Here is a 20,959-nt window from a genome sequence, read left to right as displayed (position 1 = left end):
GACATTGCAGAGAGGTGGTGCTAAAGCCTCAGCGCTGGTGTCTTCCCTGGAAGCTTCCCTCGTCCTAAGTGATATCACATAAAGTCAACTCAGGGGAGGGACAGAGTTGGAGCAAAGGGAGAGTCAAAGGCCACTAAATCAAACTTCTCAAACTTCTCACTATCTCTGAAACTTCCCTGGGGAGGCGAAGACTGCTAGTTGCTCACTCAATATTTGAGTGAACATGTGCCCTAATAAAAGACCACAACACCCAGGCTATCTTACAGTTAAGGGTGGTCAATAAGATGCAAGCAGACATTGTTAAATCTAAATGTAGATCTCAGGACTTCCAGGAAGTCTTAAGAGGGGTCAGACAGTTTGTATGTTCTCTCTTGTCTTTTTTCCCTTCACCTGTCCTCCTACTTCCCTCCAGCAGCCTTAAGGAAGTGTCTTTGAGGATGGGAGCCCTGTAATACTAATGATGGCAGAGCAAAAATAAAAGAGGCCCGGGCTCATGGACACCATGAAATCATGGCACCAACCTGGGCCTACCCACCTTCAGATTTCTTTTATGTGAAAGAAACCACTTGTCTTGGTCTGTTTTGTACTGCTATCACAGAATACCTGAGACTGGTAATTTATAAAGAACAGAGGTTTATTTCTTACAGTTCTAAAGCCTGGGAAGTACAAGGTACAGGGGCCTCCATCGGGTGAGGGGCTTCTTGCCGTGATATCCCATGGTGGAAGGTGGAAGGCAAGACAGCATGGACACGAGAGAGACCAGGAAGCTGTCCAAACTTATCCTTTTATCCAGGAACACATTCCTGTGAGAAAAGCACTAATCTATTCATGAGGGCAGAGTCTCCTAAAAATCCCACCTCCCAATAATGTTGGTTTGGGGATTCAGTTTCTAACACATGAACTTTGTGGGACACATTAAAACCAATAGGACCTCCATACCATGTTAAAGGCATTATTACTTTTGTTTTCTCTTATGTGTAGCAGCTATGAGCTAGCTATTTCTAAGGAGTGATTAATTCTACAAGTCCAGATTATTATGACATATATTCAATGAAAGAAAGGGCTTGAGAAAATCAGTCCAGTCTTTATTCCTTCCTCCTGCCTGCAGGGGGCGTCTAAGTCTGTGAACAACATTAGAGATCGCCTATTACAGTCAATCTTTTTTTTTTTTTAATCTTTAAACCTGTTCATTATTTTTTCTTCCATTGATCTCGTGTTCCAAAATATGTTTCTCTACTATCAGTTAAGTTCTATTGGTTTTTTGGTCATGAAAAACGTTTAACAAGCTGGATGTGGTGGTGCATGCCTATAGTCCTAGTCCTAGCTACTCGGGAGACTGAGTCAGGAGGATTGCTTGAACCCAGGAGTTTGAGGCTGTAGTGAGCTATGATTGCATCATTGCACTCCAGCCTAGACAATAAAGTGAGACCCTGTCTCAATAAAATAAACAAAAACCAAGCATTTAACAACCATAGTGGATTTTGTTTTGTTTCATTTTGTGGGCTGGCCAGCAGCTGATATCCTTTTTATATTTGGGGAATTCTAACAAAATAAAGTTTTTGACGGCCTTATACTTGTTGTCCCTGTCCTTCAGCAGCTGGGCAAGAGCACACAAGACTTAAGATTTGCCAACTCGGCTAGGCGCGGTGGCTAATACCTGTAATCCCAGCACTTTGGGAGGCCGAGGTGGGCGGATCACCTGAGGTCGGGAGTTTGAGACCAGCCTGACCAACATGGAGAAATCCCATCTCCACCAAAAATACAAAATTAGCCGGGAATGGTGGTGCATGCCTCCCAGCTACTCAGGAGGCTGAGGCAGGAGAATCCCTTGAACCCTAGAAGCGGAGGTTGCAGTGAGCCGAGATCGCGCCATTGCACTCCAGCCTGCACAATAAGAGCAAAACTCTGTCAAAAAAAAAAAAAAAAATTTTTTTGCCAACTGGATGGTCTCAACCTGGGACTTTGCATCAGGAGCAAGTAACACAAAGCAGCAACCATGGTTTGGAATGCAGTCTGCTGGGTAGTGGCATCCCATGTCCTGGTGGTTCCTGTGGGTCAGTGTCTGGTGTCCAGTGGCATCCCAACCATGCCACTTCTGTGATGTGACCTTGGCTGAGCTCCTCATTGCTCAGCTTTTCCTGGCTACTGCCCATGTCCAGAGTCTAGTCCTCCTGCCTTTTCGTTTGCTCTGGAGCTGGCAGACATTTTCCCAAAGCAATTATTTTCTGCTTAAGTCAACTAGACTTAGTTTCTATTGCATGCAGCCAAGAATCTTGATGGATACACATGCTAAGCAACATGATTTTATCTGTGATACCCGCAGAGTTGACATCATTCAACCAGAGCAAGAGACAGTGTTCATATTAGTCAACATAGCCTTAACTGGCAACACACACACTTTCTTTTGAACTTTTAAAAACATTGCTCCATTTCTATCATCATAGACCCCCAAGGAGAAGGCACCCTAGCCTCCTGGAAACCACTGATATCATTGCATATCCTAATATTACGGATGAGAAAGAACTTCTCGTGAGGGTCATTAGCCATTCATTCATATACTACTCTTGGCCTGTGGACATGATGTCTCAAGGAACTCAGAGTCAGGTAGGAGAGATGGGTGATTCTTGGGGAAACAAAAATGATTCAAATAACATGGAAATGAGCAGGTTAGGATATTCAGAAAGAGATATTTAAATGATAATGAAAACAGAAGGGATGTAACTTAAGCTTCAAGAACTCAAGCATAGTGGTAAAAGCAGGGACATAGCAAGATGGCCACGAACACTGCAGATGTTCACCTCTGCAAATGAGAAAGTCAGCCCAGACAAGATGGGGTTCTGGAGGCGTGAATCCAAGAAGTTCGGTAGAAAGCTGCCACAGCCAGACAGCAAAGTCAATATATGCTTGTGTTCTCCTTTAAGAACATGTGATGCAAAAACATCTGAACTTGCAAAATAGACTTTTGAGATTATTATTGTCTTTAAAGAGGACTCTTCACTTTAAAGATAAGAAGACATCTATTTTTTAAGTTGCACTAATTTTTTCTTAGCTTATTTATTGTCTACAACAACATATTGAGAGGAGGCATTTTTATCCCCATTTCATGGATTAGAAACTAGGGCTCAAGTAGATTAAGTCACCAGTAAAGATCACGCAGCTTGTAAGAAGAAGACACAAAGGTCCTGTGTTTTCTGTTCTACCAAGCCAACTCCCACAGAGTGACTTTAAATAATGAACATTTGAAATGCATTTGGAAGGCACTTCTGATTGAAGAGACTCAATTTACGAAGATTAGATTTGCACACGATTTTGAGAACACATCCGTCGCACAAAGCATTATGCAACAATATAAGGATAAATGCCATGGATTGCATGCAAAAAAGAGGAAAATAATAGAGGAAGCGCAGTTAATTAATGCAGTAGGAGCTGAAACACTACAGGAGCAGATGAACATACACTCCCAGAATATGATACAATAAGCGGCTTCATTAGGAAGACAATTTATGTGGTCGGAAAGATAATAGCAAGAGAAAGAGGAAAATGTAAAAACAAATTAGTCTACTAGAAAACACTGATTTGAAGATATTTTATAATGATTGATTTGTAAGAAATCTCTCTGCAATAAACATCAGTGGAACCCTTGCTTTTAGAGGTCTTAAAAAATAGGTCAGTATCTCTGGGTTAGACAGGTTGAGGTGTGATTTTCCTCTGCAAGGAAACAAACCAGGTGGGTGTTTTCAAAGGCTCCCTTTAGTTTATGATTCTAAGGTTCTGCTTATGGGAGCTTTCTATGACAGTCATTTTTTAAAGCTGGTTAACTCTTGGCTTTATTTTTCTTCCCCCTCTAAATTCCCCACAGGGCTTTAACTAAATCAGACCACATTTGGAGTTCTGTGTTGCTTTCTGGGCACCACATTTTAAAAGGGACGTTGACCTACTCTCCCTCCAGAGAATGGAACCAAGACAAATGAGTGGAAGTTGCTCAGAGATAAATTTCAATTCAGTACAAGAAAACCCTATCTCCTTCTATCAGAATCCTCTGACAATGGAACCGGCTGCTTTTTGAGACAGTTTGCTCCTAGGACTGGAAACACCGAAGCAGAGGGTATTTGGAACTACTGTCAAAACTGCTCTGGAAAAGATTATTTTTTTAACTAAGTTTCCTCCCAATTTCAACACTTTATGATTGATTGATCATGTAACTCTTCAACATGTTTTTGCCAAGTCGAAGCTCCTTTTAGTTCTTTTATCTTAATTATTAGCCTCTCCTTCACTCCACCCCCATCTCCATCCCCAAAAGTTAGTAAACACAATACAGAATGACAAAAGTTAAAACACCAAGGCCACATTGTCTGACAGTGCCATGTCCCTCCACTGGGGGAGCTGGACATGACATGGCCTGTTGATTGTCAAACTAGCGGTTTGTGGGTCAATCAGGGTGATGGTGGCAGCAGTGGTACTTCCAATGGCCCTTGGGCAGATCTACATGCAAGAACAAGGTGAGTTAAGGGTTGGGTGAGGCTCACCATGGGCCCTCTTCTAGGGCTTTCCATCTTGGTTAGTGCATCCCCATCCAGAGATACGTGATCCCAAACCCCAAGGTGTTCCTTTTGATACCTTCCTCTCCATACCCTGACTCCACGCCATCATATTCAACTCATCACTACATCCTGCCCTTTTTTTTTTTTTCTGTCTTCATTGCCTCTGCACTAATCCAAGCCCCAGGCTCATCTGTCACCTGGACCTGTATTCACATCACATGGCCCACTCCAAATTATATACACATCGAAACCAGAGTGATTTTTAAAAAATTCGAACCTACCCTGTCACCTGCTGCTTAGACCTCTCAGCAGCTTCCCATTGCCCCTGAGATAGAGAATAGGACTTGGCCTCCTTGGCCCTGCCTTCCCCGAGACCGTGTACTTCCCCAGCTCCCCACTGTAGCCAGTCACTGTCAGAACGGCCACCAGCAGTTACCTATTGCTTTGGGTAAGCAGTGTCCTCACATTTCAGTTTTCTTTTGTAATGCAATTAAGGGACGTGAAAGTGGCCTAATCCTTGAGGTTAGCCAAAAGTTGAACCTATTCCTACAACTCCTTCTCTAGCAAGAAATATCCGAATTATGAGGGAATTTTAGGCAGCCCGAGGGTTTAGCTGGAAAGATTTAGAAAGAAAAAGGAATGATTTATATGCTGGATATTACAGGCGCTTTGTGCCTCTTGGCCTCTGCACACTGGCTTCCTGCTGTCTGAAGAGTGCACCTTTGCCAGTTGTCCAAATTCTAGTCATCCTTCAGGAGCAAGCACAAGAAACTCTTAGAAGCTTTCTTCACTGGCCTATGGGAGCAACATTGCTCACTCCTCCTCTGAGCTGGCAAGGCACCTTGTCCATACATCCACCATTATTGCATGCACCACACCATATTGCAAAGGTGTGTGTGTGTGTATGTCTCCTTCCTGGGCTGTGAGTTCATTAAGAGCAGCACTGTGTCTCACATCTTTGTCTCCCCAGTGCCTGTTGTAGAACAGGGCTTTATGAGTAGGACTTTTGGTTGCAAGTCACAGAAACCAATGTGATCTCCCCTCAAGCAAAAAAAGGACAAGCCATTTTTGTTCCCTCAGCATGCTCTGTACTTCCTTCCATTTCTTATGAAGTGTGACAATCTTGTCAGTGCGCTTTTCATAGGGAAGAACTCAACAGATGTGCACTGAACACAGGGTGGTGAGCGCTGGAGGCAGAAGGAGAGAGAAGGAATGGGAAGAGAGGGGTGATGTGGAAGCCCAGTGGAACCTGCCTCTCTGTTTATCCTGGAGCAGTCATGATGGCTCCAAGGTCACCATTCTCTGAAGACCCTGGCCTGGTTCTCCTTCCCATTCTCCCCTCCTCGCTCACTCTCTTTCCCCAGAAAGTGGGGAAGTTCTGTCAATTGGTTGCACTCAGAATTTCAGGCATCCTGCCCACCAGCCCAGTGCCAATGCGGGGCTGGGCTGTTCCCTGAGCCCATGACGGTTATGTCCCAGGAAGGTGCCTGCAGAGTTTGAGGGCCACAGGGTGCAGACACCTCCTCCCTGCCAGTGTCTACTTAACTCTTCTCTCAAGTTGTTCTTACTTTTTTTTGGGTCCTTACTCTTTAATTGCTCAATTTCTTTCCTTTGTTTTCCTAGTTAAAGGCTAACAAAGAATGAATTGGGTATTTTAGCCATTTGTGGTCATCATTAATTTCATGGTCCTCTGCATTTATTAAGTCTTATTTCCTCTCTATAATCTTCTTTCCCCCTGATATTTGTAAAAGCACATCGTATTCTCCTTAATTGCTTTGGCTGGCATGATCTAATTCTGATTTTTCACCACCCTTATCTTTTCCTGGGAAGCTTTAACCGACGCAGCACATTCTTGTTTAATTCTTTCCTTTTTCTCAGCAGACAGGAGAGTATTTCTTTCTCCATAGATTTCCTACCAGTCTTTGGGAGAAGTTGTGCTGATTAGATTTTGCCTCTAGGAGTCCTGGGCTGGGGCCGGGTGCGGTGGCTGATGCCTATAATCCTAGCACTTTGGGAGGCTGAGGTGGGTGGATCACTTGAGGTCAAGAGTTTGAGACCAGCCTGGCCAACATGGTGAAACCCCATCTCTACTAAAAATACAAAAATTAGCCAGGTGTGGTGGTGCACACCTGTAGTCCCAGCAACTCAGGAGGCTGAGTCAGGAGAATCACTTGAACCCAGGAGGCGGAGGCTGCAGAGCACTGAGATCACTCCACTGCACTCCAGCCTGGGCAATAGAGTGACACTCTGTCTCAAAAAAAAAAAAAAAAAAAAAAGGCCTCAGCCGGGCTTCCCCTCCTTTCCATAGGCTCCTCTCCTGAAACCAAATCACCCAGTCTTCCATCTGCAGCCAGACAAAGTACTCTTTTGCCCCTCAGCGGCACGTAACTCTTTCCCTTGCTGTTTCACTGCTTAAACAGAAGGCTGTGCCTGGGGCAAGAAGGAAGAAGGGAAACCACGCAGTGAGATGGACTTCCTGTTAGCAGCTCTGGTACACAGACTGAAGGTGAAGCAAACAACAGCAAAGATGCTAGGGACGTCAAGGGGTTGAGGGCCATGGATAATTAAGTGCTCCTAGTCAAAGACCTTCAAACTTCACTTTTGATTTGTTCAGAGCCAGATGCCAATGCCCGTCCCTCTATCTATGACCTGCAGGCACCACAGCTATAGTTTCCCCTGAGCATTGTGTTTATTCTTCTCATTTAACGCCTATTTGGCACTGCCCTGACTTGTGGTTAATCATTTCTGTGTCTGTATCTCTTACATTGTAGATTTTTTTTTTTACATCGTAAAATTTAACTCGTCTCACTCCTTTGCAACCCACGCATACTTTGAATCCCATAGTCTCTATTTCTATTAACATCATTGCCTAGATTATTCTGGAACCATCTACAGCCTCCTTTCTCCCTCAGCCTTCACATGTAATTGGTCACCAAATTGCATTCTTATGAGTACCCTCCTTTCCATTCACATTAGATGCCCTTCATTAAACTTTCTCTGGATGCATTGGATGTTGTGGTGGCCAGCTTACACCCAGCCCCCCTTCTCTCAATAACCACCCTTGGCTTTTTTTCCATCACCACATCTCCCCATTTACTCAAGGGAGCCAACTACCCAGAACTCTAGGAATGAAGGCTGTGGCTTAGGCCTAACCCAGTCAGCATAATTCCACCCCACTCCCCCACCTCCCTGTTATTCTCATTGGTTCAGGCTGAGCACATGACCCAGTTCAAGCCAATGAGGCTAGAGAGGACATTTATTGAAGACTTTGTGAACAAAAAGCTTCCTTGCTCTTCTGAGCACTCCCAGAGTTGAGCCAGGTGCTGGAAGCCATCTTCCTCACTGTATGGGAAGAGGCTACCTGAAAATGAAGCCAATGCGGAAGAAAGCACAGACAAGAGATATGGAAAGATGAAGAGTCCCAATTTTATTATTCAAGTGCATGGATCCAGCTGTGCCTGAACCACTCCTACACCTGTGTTGTGCATCCACATTCTACATCCAATCCATAAGAAGATCCCACCAGCACTGCCTTTGAGAATATTCAGAATCCAATTCATTCTATGCCTGCTGTTACCTTCCTAGTCCTTTTGCTCAGACTACTGCGGTAGCCCTCACACTGGTCTCCCTGCTTCCACAAGTGGCCCAGGAGATCCTTTTAAAACCATAAGTTGGATCACACTACTACTCTGCTCAGAACCCCCTTACAGCTCCCCATCCAACTCCAAGATCCTCACCATGACTCTCAGGCCCTGCATGGCCTGGCTGCTCCCCCTGTCCTCCTCTCTTACCACTCTAGCCCTCGCTCAGCCCACTACATCCTCACGAGCATTTTAGCTCCCACTTCAGGGCCTTTGCACTTGCTGATCTATCTCCCTGGAATGCTCTTCCACCAGATAGCTGCATGGTTTGCTCTCTCTTTCTTTCAGGGTTCTACTCAACTGTTACCTTTTCTGTTAGGCCATTCTTGACCCCTCCTTCCTACAACAGCACTTCCTTATAATTCCGTATTCCCTTGCCTTGCTTTATCTTATTTATAGCACTTACAACCACCTGAAAAAATTATATATTGTCAACCGAAGAATGACAAGATTCATACATTTGGAAAGGAGAGCTGTATTTTTCTGCAGGTGACCATTCTGACAGGCTGGAAGTGTAGCCTCTGGCCAGAAGTCAGAAGCAAGGATGGGAAGAATAAGGGTGGGAAGAATAAGACAAGGATTTATGCTGAAGAGGGGTGTCAAATATACATAATCAACAGGTTATAGGAGGAGCTATAAATAGTCGCAAACGGGAGGCGTGGCATGCACAGCAGGCTAATGTGTGCAACATGCACCCCATGTTCACTCTGGGGTGGAAACTCGACATTTAAATGTATTACAGTTAGGTTCTATAAGTCAAAAGGTGAAGCAGGGGACACAAAGGCCCTCTGTGTGCAACCTCTGTAGACTGGCCAAAACCACCCCATGGTCAGAGGTCTCCAATGAGGAAGGAACACTGATCAGTTGTTGTATTGAAATAGGGTTTCTGTTTAACCCTTAGGGAAAAAAGCCTAATAGTAGTTAGCAGAAGGGGGTGTAAGGAGATGTGTCTGACTTCCCACTCTGTCATGGCTTGGAAGTCAGTTTTTAAGGTTTCTCTGAGGTCTCTTTGGCCAGGCAGGGGTCCATTCAGTTGGTTGGAGGACTTGGGATTTCATTTTTATTTCTCGGTGTATATGTGGTTATTGTTATCTATCTCCCCTTTAGAACATGCACCCTTCCTAGAGCAGCAGCTGGCAAGTGGCAGGTACTCAGCAGAGTGTTGTCAACTTACTGATTGGATGAATTAACACATGAGCTAATCATTTTCCTATTTTTGCATGAGGTATTTTCAGTTGAGTTTCCGCCACTTACAAAGTATTCTCATACAGCATTTAATCAATGTGTTTGCTTAAAAAGTGGACCAATGAATACCTTAGCTTAGGTTGGGTTCTAGGTTACATCCTCATAGATAGCAATACCTGACATATGACTGTCCCTTTTGAATGCCAAGACACCACATTCAGAGCTTTCTTACATACTTACATTGGTTTTACAACATCAACAGGGCAAATATTGCCTTCCCCCCATATTTCAGGAAAAGCGAAGTGGTTTGGTGGAGTTAAGCAGCAAAGCAGGGACTGGAACCCACATCTTGTCCCCAGCCCACAGCTCTTGCCACATCTCAGTTTTGCATTTCTGTCCATAGTTCTGCAGCTTTATAGCGTGGCATTCACCCACAGGCCTGGGGGAGTGCTATGAAATACTGTTCCATGTGATACCTACTTATCTAACATTTCCAATTCCCTCTTCCCTGAAAGCCAATAAAATTCTAAATTTTTTCTACATGCCACTGTGGGCTTTTTGGGAAAAAGAAAAGCAAGCATATGGCTCTCAGAAAATCAAACTGCTTTGTGAAATAAAAATCTCCCTCCTTCCCTCCTTCCCTCCACCCTCCCAGCTACCCCATGGTATAACATTCTTTGGAGTTTCATTTTACATGTTGAGCCTGGGACAACAGACACACGTGTGTGCCTGCCTTGAGTGGTCATAATACATTGCAAAAAATCCTTCTGCAACCTCTCTCTTCCGGAGTGGTTTTTTCCTTCCTCAGCTATTCCCCACGGATGACATTAGCTCCCTTTTTAATTCCTTTCCCCTCGCTGCACGCTCTGATGTTACTTACCAACCCCCAGTGGATATGCAGAGGCTTATTCAGTGTCACATGTAATAGATAAAACAGCGGGGGCTTCTAATCGGAAAATGTTTTGCAGGCTGCAAAAGACTATGGAAAACCACAAAGCTGCCAATATGGTCCAGAGTTTATTAATACATATTTGGCACAAGTGTGGCACACAACACTGCCCTGTCCCCCATGGGGGATTAGTTACATGTTTACAGATATAACCCTTGGTGGAAGGGGGGCGAGGATATAGCCTCCTTCCCAGGAACCTCCTGCAGAGCTTTTTTATCTAAGGTTCAGAGACACCCAGGTAGGATGCCTTTTCATGTGGGCACAGCGTTAGAGTTGCTTGAGTCTTCTTCCTATTTTTTAAAAAAATATTTATTTATTTATTATTTTTGTAGCGATGGGATCTTGCTTTGTTGCCCCAGCTGGTTTCAAATTCTTGGGCTCAAGTGATCCTTGCACCTTGGCCTCCCAAAGTGTTAGGATTACAGGTGTGAGCCCGGCTTGTAGTGGTATTTTTAAGAGGCTACCAATTCCTTTACACACTCCCATCAAGAGATGGGGTCAACGTCTCTTCTGCTAAAATCTGGGCTCTGTGACCCCTCCAACCAAGTGAGTGCAGTGGGAGGACGCTATGGCCTCCCAAGGCTGGGTCAGAAGGGCCAGGCCCACTCCACCTGTGGCTTTTGGGATGCTCGCTGCGGCCCCTTTTCTGGATACTCCTAAGCAGGAAGCTTCCACATTGCAAGGAGCCTAGTCTCATGGAGAGGCCTTGTGGGGTGCTCTGGTTGACTGTCCTCCAGCCTCCAGGCACAGGCCCCAGGCATGCAAGTGAGACCACTCTCTCGGAGGCACCACTCACACTCGGAGCCCCAGCCCACCCAGCTCTCAGCCATTTGCATCACCCTGGCCATTCAAGTCTTCCCCGCATCACTCCAGACACAGTAGAGCAGTGAAGAGCCGGGCCCACAGGTTCTGTGAATGTAACAAGGCAGCCGTTTCATGCCCCTGAGTGTGTGTGGGGTGGTTGCAGCAGGAGGAAGCACAGCACACAGCCAGGTGAATGCTGAGCGTTAAAAGGGCCCTGGGTGCATTCCAAGAGCTAGACTTCCCAGGCCCCCTGGCTGTATCGCCCACACCTCATCAAATCTATAGGACCAGACTGCAGAAAAGATTCCTTGTCCATTGTTAAAACCCTGCAGAAAGAGCCAGACTGTATGGAAGTCAGCACTGACTCGCTCCCATTCTGAACAAGGCCTGCTGTGACCTCCTACTCGACCTGCCTGTCCCTCCTGGGCCTCTCTGGCCTCCTCTCCTTCCACCTTCCCTCACTCACTCCCCAGCAATCCTGGCCTCCTCCTCTGGCTCCACACACACCAGATATGGTCCCACCTCAGGGCCTTTGTTCCTGCAGTTCCCCCTGCCTGGACTGTCCCTCCTTGTGTATTTGCCTGACTGTCTCCCTCAATTCCTTTAGGCCAGGGATCCCCAAGCCCCGGCCGCAGACTGGTACCGGTCCGTGGCCTGTTAGGAACTCTGCCACAGCATTAGCTTCTCCAAGGAGTGCGAGCCCTATTGTGAACTGTGCATTTGAGGAATCTAGGTTGCGTTCCTTCTGAGAGTCTAATGCCTGATGATGGGATGTGAAACGGTTTCATCCTGAAACCATCCTCCCCCAACCCCCCCGGTTCCTTGGAAAAATTGCCTTCTACAAAACTGGCCCCTAGTGCCAAGAAGGTTGGAAACTGCTGCTTTAGGCCTTTACTGAGAGCCACCTCCTCCCTCAGTCCTTTGTGGCCATGCTCTCCAAAAGAGCAAATCCCCACCCACGTCCCCAATTTGCATGACTCTTTTTCTACTTTATTTTTCTCTTGAATACTTGTCACTATCTAAATACTTCTATTTTACTTATTGTTCTTGTTTGTTATGCCTTTCCCACTAAAGCATAAGTTCAATATCCACAGAAATACATCCCCAGGGCCTAGAAGAATACCTGGCACAAGGAAAGTAGGCAGTCAATATCCATTGAAGAAATAAATGAATATTATGTAACAAAGTGATGCTTTTGCTCTTATCCTGAGAAAGAGAGTATATGCCTATCACAATAAACATTTGTTAAGTGAATAAATGGGAGACACGCAGGATGGCTGGTTTATTGCTGCCTTTAGAAAACAGGATGAATTCCATCTTGCCGAGACCTCCTCCAACCTCCCTCTCCAGCTTCACCACCTGCCTCCCTCCTCTGCCCAACCAGAGCAGGTATCCTCTGGTTCAGTGCACTGAAGCCTGGCTTCTGCCAGTTCCTCTGCCTGGAAGGTCCTGCATCTACCTCTTTGTGAACTTACATCCTGTTTGTCTCTTCTGGACCAGCTCAGGTACCACCTAGCTGGAGTCCCTTTGACCTCTGGTGAATTCCATGTGCACTTCTCCCAGGTCCTGAGGTCCCTGAGTATCTGTCTCACCTCCTTCATCAGTCTGAATCCCAGAGAGGAGCAGGTGCTGCTCTGCCCTGTTCGTATCTGTAGTCCTTACTCCCCTTCACTCATAGGCAGCTGCAGGTACAGATGGGGTCTGGAGAATTTAGGGATGTGTTGGAGGGATGGGGTGAGAGAGGAGGTCAGGAGAACTCCATGTTCATATCCGCTTCTGTCAGAGTTTGAGAAGTGCAACAATAGCAGTAGAACTAACTGACATGTCCCTGTGACAGTGAAAAGAACACAGGACTTGGAATCAGAAAGCCTGGTCTCATCATCTTTCCGAGTCTCTTTAGACAAACCATTTACCTTTCCCAAACCTTGGTTTCTTCATCTACAAAAATGTTTATGCCACAAGGATATTGTTTGGATGAAAGGGCATCATTCTTGAGGGGGGAAAAGTGTAAACTGAAACACACTATGCAAATGTAAACGAATGTGCAAAAGTTAGGCGTTCTAACCAGTGAAATTGACAAGAGTGCGGCTCAGGTTGCTGCCAGAGGGTGGCAGCAGCAGGCAGGGACTTTGGCCCACCGTCCTTTGAAAAAAAGCAACCCTGGAAGCTGCCAGAAAGGGATACTTTCACTGGGTTGCCCTGAGATGATCAGCTCATCTGACCGTGAAGAGATTGCCCTCTCTCCTGGAGTGGGATCTGGCCAGGGCTGAACCAAACCGCAGAAGTCTTCCTTTGAGTGATTTTCCCCAGATGGTTCTTATGGCCACCCTCACCATCACAATGCTGTCCTGAAAATTCCAGCATTCAGTGTAGGTTGTTGGTGACCTCATCTAGCCTTCACCACAAACTTTTGAGTTTAAGTGAGCAGGCCAGATTATAACTCCTTTCCCCAGATCACCATTTTATTTTTTTAATTTTTTAAAAATTTTCATTTTTGTAGAGACAGGGTCTCACTATGTTGCCCAGGCTGGTGTTGAACTCTGGCCTCAAGCGATCCACCTGCCTCGGCCTCCCAAAGTGTTGGGATTACAGGCATGAGCCACGGCACCTGGCCGTACCTCACCATTTCAGACATGACCAAACTGAGGCCCAAAGAGGTTGCTTTGAAGATCACGCAGATACTAAATAGGAAAAAATTAGAATTCACATTTTAAGCCTGGGTTTTTTTTAGCTTGAATTCCATTACATCATCACTTCTTTCACCTGCTTGTTCAGTTATTCATACAACCAGCACTTTTTGGGCTCTTGCAGTTTGCTGGAGAGCTGCATAGACTTCCTACGACTTAGCCATGGTGGCCGCTCTCCTGGCCTAGGCGAGCCGACGTCTCCCACCTTTTCTGCTCAGAGCTAGGGCCTCAGTCTATCTTCCTCTACTCTGGGCAGCAGGCGCCACCTCCTTGGTGTTCTGGGGCTCATATCCCAAGCCCAACAGCTGAGAAGGGCCCTGTCTCCCCCTGCTCCCTACATCACAGCTTCTTAGATCACAATCTCACAGGCTCTGCTGGCTTTCTATTTAGGCAATCCTGAGAAATAACTAGGAAGAGGAGGGTAACAAAAACAAAAGTAAAAAGCAGAGAAAAGTAATGCATACCTAAGGAATCATATAGAGTTTCCTAGTTCTTCTCAGTCTACAGTCCATGACTTATTTGCTATGAAGTCTCCAGGCCCTGAGCTTGAACTTTCCTGGCTTATTTCCCAAGGTGAAACTTCTCTATTATTTTGTCTCTTCTTTTATTCTCTTAAGTTGGCCTCATTATCAGGCACATAGAGGCAATCTGGGAAGAAAGCTGACATTTGTCGAGCATCTCCTAGGGGCCAGGCATTGTGTTAGACCCTGGACACACATCACTTCATTTGACCTCACAATAGGCTTGAAAACAAAGCATTTGTCTTCTTTTACCAATGTGGAAACTGAGATGCAAAGACATGAAATGACATGCCTAGATTCGTGTATCTAGTATGTGGTGACTCAAAGCCCTTTTCCCTAAAAGCACATGATTATACAGCTAGCAACAAGCATGTACCCCTTCTTCTCTCAGAGGCGTTTACCGCTTGGGGGACTTCCAAGGTGAGTGACTCTCACATCCGGAACCCAGGCTTCACACAGGAACTGGCACCGTGGGTCAAGTCTGAACTCTCTGCTTTGTGGGTGGGAAGCCCAAGAGGAAAAGAAAACTCAGTTTTTGCCTTGGAGGAGATACCACCTGACAACGGAGCAAGCTCTCAGAGACGGGCTTTTTGGCTGGAAAAGAGCACGTCTGCCGCCATGGTGCATGCATTGGTGGCTGATTACATTAGGCTGCTTTTATGAGAACACCCACCTCTTTGCCTGGCAGTGGCAATGTTTGTGGAATCATACTGATACTGAAATTCTGCTGTGATCACCTAGATACAACCAAGCTAAACATCAGTAGGACCTGGCCACAGACACACAGTGTGGCCTTTCAGATCGTCACTGAAGCCCTGGCAAATGTCAGGGTTTTTTTCTTTCTTTTTTTAAAATTCATTTTATAAGCACTTGGTTTTATTGCCCGGAAGCAATTGAAACTGGACTCCAGTAGAAAGTGTGCCCTGACATCATTCAGTGGCCAGTGCCCAGCCCCACCTGGACCACTCTTCCAGAATAGAGAGTCTGGGCAAGGGCCTGACCACTCCTTTGGAAAATAGAAGGCATTTGGGAATAGGTTAAGACATCTCAATCATAATGTGTTTCTAACTGCTCATTCATTATTGAGGTCATCTGTCAGTTGCACATAGAGGCAATAAATGCACTTATTTGGAAAGGAGGGGGGCAGTTTTTACAGTCAAGTGTTTACGTATGGCATTTGGCATGTATCACATTCGGCTACATAAGCTATCATAACATAATTATCCATCGCCTGGGGAGGGCATGGGGGCAGGGGGCTGGGAGTGCCCTCTCTTGCTAACATATTGCTAACAGAAGTTCCTGTTTCAAGAAAGAGGCCCTGTCATCTAAGCAGTTTCTTCTTACATAAAGAGAAAAAAAGTGAAAATTGCATTACTCCGATCCTTGAGCTCTGGGACCCTTCTGAGTTTCTTTGGCTGTTCCAGACATTCCTTTCTCCCTGCCTTACTTCCCCTTGGCAGCCTTGTCTTCTGTGGCCTTCTCTGGAGGCCTCCTGTCTTTTTGGTCTGTGCTGGAGGATTTTTCAGCCTTTTCCGCCTTAGGTTTGCTGAGCTCCTTTGAGAGGGTGGGTCGTCTTTGGCTTTGGTCTCTGTCTTGGGTTTCTCCTCAGGCTTCTTGACCTCAGTGGCGTTCTCCTCCTTGGTGTGTTTTTTCTCCAGTGCTGCTGCTGCCTCCTCCTTCTCTCCTGGTTTTCTGGGTTCCTTGGCCTTGGCATCATCTGGTTCCTTCTTGACCACCTCTGTCTTCTCTTTGGGTTTAGCATCTTCCTCCACCTCCACCTTGGCAGGAGCTTCCTTCTCTGGGGTGACTGCTTTTTTCTTATCTTCAGCCTCTTCCTTCTTGGCTTCAACTTTGGATTCTTTGGGCTTTTCGATGGCAGCTTCCTTCTTCTCCTCCTCCATGGGCTTTGGAGCCTCCTTGTTGGGTGCCTCCTCTTTCTTGTTGTCCTTCTTCTCCATTTTTGGTGTGACAGGAGCTTTCTCTTCCTCTGCCTTCTCTGGGGTCTCTTTGACTTTCACCTCCTGGGGTTTCTCCCACCCCTTCACTGGGGACTTCACCTCTTCCTTCTATGGAATATCCTTCTCAGGGGCCTTGGCATCCTCTTTCAGGGGAGTCTTCGCCTTCTCTGGGAACTTGACCTCCTCCTTGACAGGGCTTTTGGCCTTTTTGGGGGACTTATTTGCAGAGGGCCTTGCTTCCTCCTTTGCTGGAGTGTTGGCTTCTGGAGACTTCACATCAAGAGTCTTGGCCTTCTCAGGGGACTTTGCTTCTTCCTTCACTGGGGACTTGGCCTTCTTTGGAGACTTGGCCTCAGCCAGTGACTTTGCCTCTTCCTTTGCTGGGGACTTGGCCTTCCCCGGGGACTTGACCTCAGCTGGAGATTTTGCTTCCTCCTTCTCTGGGGACTTGGCCCCAGCTGGTGACTTTGCCTCTTCCTTCACTGGGGACGTGGCTTCCTTCTCTGGATATGTGGCCTCTTCTGCTGGGGGAGACTTTGCTGCTTCTTCTCCCCCTTTTGTCTCCTCCTCTTCACCCCCTTCTTCCTCCTTGCCCTCCTCCTCTTCGGCCTTCTTTCTCCTCTTCAGTCACTTTTTCAGTCACTTGGGTCTCCTCCATCTGTTCCTCCACAATCACAGTCTCTTTCTCAGACTTCTCTACCACTTTGATCTTCTCTTTGCTTTAGACCTTTATGTGAGTGGAGGTGGAGGGAATTTTGGGGAGTCCTTCTGGAAGCGAGAAAGGAATCGGGCCAAAGTCAATCTGACATTCCTCACCTTCCAGGAGTTTTCTGTAAGCAGCTATCTCTATATCCAGAGCCATCTTGACATTGAGTAGGTCCTGGTATTCTCGCAGCTGGGCCCTCATCTCCCACTTGGTATTCCTCAGCTTGGCGTCCAGCTGCTGAATGACTTCCTGGTAGGAGGGAATGTTGGCCTGATGAGGGTCCTCCAGCTCAGAGGGCTGCCTCTCCAGTGAGTCCATGGTGCTTTTCAGTGCGTCCAGCTCTGTGGTCTTGGCCCGAAGCTGACGCTGGTACTCAGTTATCTCCTCCTGCACTGGGCGCATGTCGTCTGTGTTCACCTTGGCTGCGTCCAACAGTGGGTCCAGCCTCACTTGGAACCACTCCTCGGGCTGCAGTGTGCTCTGCACTGCGTGGCCTTCGAGCTGCCGCAGATCTCTTGCAGCACTGATGCGCTTACATCACGTCACACTTGAGGGCATCCCCCCGCGTGGCCTGCACCTGCGCCTGTGCCTGCCAGGCGCTGCAGCGCTGATCTCGCCGGGCAGCTAGCCCACCTCCTCCTGATGGTGGCGCCGCAGGTAGCCGCACTCCTCCTGCAGTGCCTGCGCCTTCTTCTGCAGTTCCACGCCCACCGCCTCGGCCTCTGGCAAGAAGCCCGCGAGTGGGCCACAGTCTTGGCCTCCTCGCTCTATTGGGCCTTTATGTGGAGGCACTGATGCACATGTGCGAAGTCCTCCAGCAGGTGCTCCTGCTCCAGGCGCAGCGGATAGCGCGGTGCCCAGGTACAGCACCTTGCGGCGCATCTCGCAGACCTCACGTTCATACAGCCCACCTGCTGCTATCGCAGCGCCGCCGCCTCACCCTCCAGGCTGCAGTTGTTCACGACTGGCTGCCGCACCCTGTCGATGTAGCCGGTGAAGCGGTGCTTCAGCGCCTGCAGCTGCTCCTTCTCACTGCGCGTCGCGGCCGCAGCCGCAGCCACCACTCTGCCCTCCCATCCCATCCCATTGCTCAGCGTGTCCAGCCAGTCGGTGCTCGGGGCGGCAGGCGCCCCAGAAGTGGCTGGGCGAGGCGGACACGGAGCTCATGGACATCCGCGTCCACGAGTAGAAGCCACTGGAGGAGTCGGCGGCCAAGCGCCTCCCGCTTGTGCTGCCCTTTAGGGCCGGCTTGTAGTGGAGGGTGCCCCCGCCGTGCAGCTTCACGAACAGGGTGCCCAGCAGTGCGTCTGAGCCACCAAAGCTCATCATGGTTTGAACAGGTGCCCGGGGCCAGGATAGGGTGGGAGGCACTCAAATGTCAGTTTATAGTAAAAATGAGGCCGGGCATAATCCCAGCACTTTGGAAGGCCGAGGCTGGCAGATCATTAGGTCAGTAGTTCGAGACCAGCCTGGCCAATATGGTGAAACCCCATCTCCACTAAAAATACAAAAATTATCTGGGTGTGGTGGTGCACACCTGTAGTCCTAGCTACTCAGGAGGCTGAGGCAGGAGAATCGCTTGAATCCAGAGAGGGACGTTGCAGTGAGCTGAGATCGCACCACTGCACTCCAGCCTGGGCAACAGAGCAAGACTCCATCTAAAAAAAAAAAAAAATGGTAGACACTTGACTCCTTTTTTGTGTTTGTCCCCTGAATCTGTGAGAAGGTGTAATAAGGGTGCAAGTGGAGGCACCAAAGAGAGGAGATGGAAGTTAGGCAGGAAGGTGAGGTGGGACGCAGGGATTGCTGCAACTAAGGACAAGTGAGGTGTGTGAGGCAAAGGTAACAGTGAGGTCTCAGGAAGAAGCAAGCAGTGTCTCCAAGTTTGGAGCACAGGTCCAAGGGGCTAGGGATTAGGTGATGAAAGTGTGGAGGGAGGAGACAGGCACAACCCAGAACCTCCCAGGGCTTAGAGTCCTCCACTGAAATATGAGGAGATCTAATCCTATTTGGAATTTCTTTCTCTTCCAAAATCTCACAGTTCAAAAGATTCAGTTGGGTGTGAAGTACAGAAGTGGCAATTTTGACCATAGTCCTGCCAGAAATAATAAGTTCCTCTTCAAAGCTTCCTTGGTCTTTCTTAACCAGTAACAAGCACTTCTTTCTCTGCTTAATCTGTAATGAGCACTTGTTTCTCTACTTAATCTATAACTAGCAAACCTCTTACTCTGTAAATAACCCTTCCCACCTAGTTGGTAATGGACAGCCTCTCTGTTCCTACCTAACTGGCCTTACTCAATTTCAAACATTAGCCAATCAGATCAGCTTAGACTGTGCCTGACTCCACCCAGTGGGGAAAGGACACAGAAATAGGAACTGTGTTAGGGATAAAAACCCCTGCCCTACCCCACTTGGTGTGCTCTTGCAATCAGAGGGATACAAGCAACACCCTTCTGCAGAAGTAAATGTGCCTTGCTGAGAAATTTTTTATCTAAGTGCTGTTTTTTCCTTGTGGCATCAAGCACTTGTTTCTAACAATTTCTCCAGGATCCCATTCTCCTCGGAGGAAGTGTCTTAATTATTTGCTTTTTGGGGGAGAAAAGAGCCATGATCTGCAGGACTGCTGTGATAGTCTGGGAGCATGAACATCCTCCCGGTCAAAATATCCCTGCAGCCCAAGACCCCCAAAGGGATAACGACAATGCAGCCCACTGAGAAAACTTGAAAGACCTTAGGGAAAGGATGGTTAAAGGGATTTGGGTATCAGTGCCTCAAACCCCAAATACTTCCCAAGCATTTAATATACAGCAGGGAAAAAACGAAGGGCCCATGGAGTTTTTAAACAGACTAAAGGAACAGATGAGAAAATATGCAGGCTTAGACATAGAGGATCCCCTTGGGCAGGGGATGTTAAAGCTCCATTTTGTCACTAATAGTTGGCCAGATATCACAAAGAAATTACAAAAAAATAGAGAACTGGAAAGATTGGCCTATACAGGAACTTTTGAGGGAGGCCCAAAAAGTGTATGTAAGAAGAGATGAAGAAAAGTGAAAACAAAAAGCAAAAATCATGCTCTCTGCTCTACAACAACATACCCAAGGGGCCAAAACCTGTAAATAATTTAAGCCCCCACTTGCTAGGCCATATAAATGGTATGAAAAAGCAAAGCAAGAGAATTTAAAAATAAAGAGAGAAAGAGAGCTGAACAAATGTTTCAAATGTGGAAGAATAGGTCACTTCAAAAGGGAATGTCCTGAATGGGAAAAAGAAAAGGAAGTCATCCCATTTATGGCCTTTGAGGAAGAATAGGGAAGTCAGGGACTCTGTTTCTTTTATCTTGAGTCCCACCAAGAGCCCTTGATAAATTCAGAGGTGGGACCCAAACCTGAGCTCATTACCTTTTACACTTGATCTTAGCCAAAAGGCTGAGAAGCGATAGCTCATTACCTTTTTAATTGACTCAGGGGCAGCTTGCTCCTTTGTTTGTTATCCTCCATCTGGTGTACTTTGTTCACAAGAACTCCTGATCTCAGGAGTAAAAGGAGAAGGATTTAAAGCAAAAATCTTAGAAGAAACAAAAGTCATGAACTGTCACCCCAGGACCAACCCCCACCAGAGTAATGTTAAAGAAAAAAGCTTAATCTGACTGTCCCTTTTTCCTCTTCTCTTTCCCTTAGCTACCCCACATCTCATTATTAATGTAACCAGGTCAAAGTCACCCCAAACCATTACTTTTGATGCTTGTCTTGTTATACCCTGTGGAGACTTGCAAAGTCAAAGGCAGCTCTTTACTTCAGAGAAGTATCTTTGCCCTTCTTGGAGATTCTCAGATTGGGCGGATTCAATTAAATGGACAGTTCCCTTAGACTTGGGATATTGTAAAGAAAATTCTGTTAACTGGGAATCTTGTCCTCTGAAAACAGAGCTGCTTCTCTGCCATAGCTGGTCCAATATTCTATGGACTAC

General features: G+C 46.8%; 1 pseudogene; it reads right to left on the bottom strand.

Annotated features, from left to right (window-relative positions):
• Nucleotides 1–15,605: 15,605 nt before the first annotated feature.
• On the bottom strand, nucleotides 15,606–18,321 carry LOC103224136 (neurofilament heavy polypeptide-like; annotated as a pseudogene).
• Nucleotides 18,322–20,959: the final 2,638 nt, after the last annotated feature.

This window comes from Chlorocebus sabaeus, chromosome 20, assembly GCF_047675955.1.
Source record: "Chlorocebus sabaeus isolate Y175 chromosome 20, mChlSab1.0.hap1, whole genome shotgun sequence".
NCBI lineage: Eukaryota > Metazoa > Chordata > Mammalia > Primates > Cercopithecidae > Chlorocebus > Chlorocebus sabaeus.
The sequence above is the reverse complement of the archived record's forward strand: the minus strand, read 5'-3'. Positions and strand labels throughout refer to the sequence as shown.